The sequence below is a fragment of the Sapajus apella genome, unplaced genomic scaffold (assembly GCF_009761245.1).
Source record: "Sapajus apella isolate SASKATOON/1434 unplaced genomic scaffold, GSC_monkey_1.0 scaffold12, whole genome shotgun sequence".
NCBI lineage: Eukaryota > Metazoa > Chordata > Mammalia > Primates > Cebidae > Sapajus > Sapajus apella.
Window position 1 is genome coordinate 1,828,452 of NW_022436952.1, and position 2,590 is coordinate 1,831,041.

Sequence of the window (2,590 nt, forward strand, 5' to 3'; positions counted from 1 at the left end):
AGAATCACCTGAGGCCAGGCGCAGTGGCTCACGCCTGTAATCCCAGCACTCTGGGAGGCCCAGGCCGGTGGATCACCTGAGGTTAGCAGTCTGAGACCAGCCTGACCAACATGGCAAACCCATGTCTACTAAAAAAATACAAAAATTAGCCGGACATGGTGACACACGCCTGTAATTCCAGCTACTTGGGAGGCTAAGGTGGGTGAATCATTTTAACTCGGGAGGCAGATGTTGCAGTGAGATCGTGCCACTTCACCCCAGCCTTGGTGACAGAGCGAGACTCTGTCTCAAAAAATAAAAAACAAAAATCACCTGAGAATGGGTGTCTCTAATAAGAGTGATGTCACTTCCAGGACTCCACTCGAGCCTCCTGCCACTACCTCCCCATTTCTTTTTTTTTTTTTTTTTTTAGAAGTGAAAGGTCTCACATATTTAGTACTGAACCCAGGCAACCAAAACCTTGTTTATTTTTTTTAACATGAATAATGGAAGCACTGTGCGTTGTACTAATGCCTTCATAACAGATACAGAAAGGACACTGTTCAAACTTCTCCAGATGGCGGTGACATTTTTCAGCTTGATTTGGTAACATGACTGTGACCTACAGACAGCATAAATATGTGTGCCATCACATGTGTAATTTCTTACAGACCAAGTTTGGTTCTTCTCCAATGTCTCCTTTTGGAGTTGTACCTGATTTTATTACCAGTTTTCATCCAAATCCACTGGGGAATGGGACGATTTTGCTTTTGTTTCTTGGCCAGGAATCGCTTAATCCTGAAAGTCTTGTGAGAAGACATGGCGAGAAACGGAGTAATGCACACACCACGATGGCGGAGAAAGGACCTACCTCCCCATTTCTACCTCTCCTTTTAAACCAATCTCGTCCTAGCTTCATCCAAGTCATATTAACCACCTAATTCTCAGAACTCTCATGTGACGTTTTTTCCCTTATTTTTTAAACTTTTTTTTTTTTTTTTTTTGAGAGGAAGTCTCACTTTGTTGCCCAGGCTGGAGTGCAGTGGCGCAATCTAGGCTCACTACAACCTCTGCCGCCCAGGTTCAAGAGATCCTCCTGCCTCAGCCTCCCGAGTAGCTGGGATTAGAGGCACCTGGCATCATGCCTGGCTAATTTTTGTAGTTTTAGTAGAGATGGGGTTTCACCATCTTGGCCAGGCTGGTCTTGAACTCCTGACCTTGTGATCCGCCCACCTTGGCCACCCAAAGTGCTGGGATTACAGGCGTGAGCCACTGCACCTGACCCTAATTTTTTTGTATTATAAAAAACGAAGTGGAGTCTTGCTATGTTGCCGAGGCTGGTCTCAAACTCCTGGACTTAAGCAATCCTCCCTCCAGGGCCTCTGGAGTAGCTGGGACTACAGGTGCCCACCACCACGTCCAGGTCTTTTATTGAATTTTATGTCAATAAAAATTGTTGAATAGGCCAGGCACAGTGGCTCACACCTGTAATCCTAGCACTTCGGGAGGCCGAGGTGGGTGAATCACTTGAGGACAGGAGATCGAGACCATCCTGGTCAACATGCTGAAACCCCATCTCCACTAAAAATACAAAAATTAGCCGTGTGGTGGCACATGCCTGTAATCCCAGCTACTAGGGAGGCTGAGGCAGGAGAATTGTTTGAACCCAAAAGGTGGAGGTTGCAGCGAGCCAAGATCACACCAACGCGCTCCAGCCTGGGCAACAGAGGGAGACTCCGTCTCAAATAAAAAATAAAAACATTGTTGAATAAGGCTGGGCGTGGTGGCTCATGCCTATAATTCCAGCACTTTGGGAAGCTGAGGTGGGCAAATCACAAGGTCAGAAGTTCGAGACCAGCCTGGCCAACATGGTGAAACCTGTCTCTACTACAGATACAAAAAATTAGCCAGGCATGGTGGCACACGCCTGTAATCCCAGCTACTCAAGAGGCTAAGACAGGAGAATTGCTTGAACCTGGGAGGCAGAGGTTGCAGTGAGCAAAGATTGTGCCACTGCACTCCAGACTGGGTGATGGGTGACAGGGTGAGACACCGTCTCAAAAACAACAACAACAAAAAAAAAAACTGTTGAATGAATGAATGATAAATGGATTACAGGTCTCCTTCCTTTGCAAGTGTCAAAAACTCACCTCAAACTGGCTTCAACGAAAGCAACGAAAACACAAAGCTGAAAACAAGCCCAGAGGAAATCGATGTAAATGGAAAAAGTCCCCAGAAATAGGACAGTGGTGGCTGACATCATTAATACTAGGTTCTGATAAAATATAATTAGGAATCTCTTTTCCTCTGTGCTTTTTTGTTTGTTTGTTTTTCTTTTCTTTTTTTTTTTTTTTTTTTTTTTGAGGTGGAGTCTTGCTTTGTTGCCCAGGCTGGAGTGCAATAGCACTAATCAGCTCATTGGAACCTTCACCTCCTGGGTTCAAGCGATTCTCCTGCCTCAGCCTCCCCAGTAGCTGAGACTACAGGAGTGTGCCACCACGCCCAGCTAATTTTTGCATTTTTAATAGAGTTGGGGTTTCACCACGTTGGTCAGGCTGGTCTCGAACTCCTGACCTCAGGTGATCCTCCCACCTCCAACTCCTAAAGTGCT

The 2,590-nt window shown here is 45.9% G+C and overlaps 1 pseudogene; it reads right to left on the minus strand.

Annotated features, from left to right (window-relative positions):
• Nucleotides 1-391: 391 nt before the first annotated feature.
• On the minus strand, nt 392-846 carry LOC116552770 (annotated as a pseudogene).
• Between the last annotated feature and the right edge of the window lie 1,744 nt (nt 847-2,590).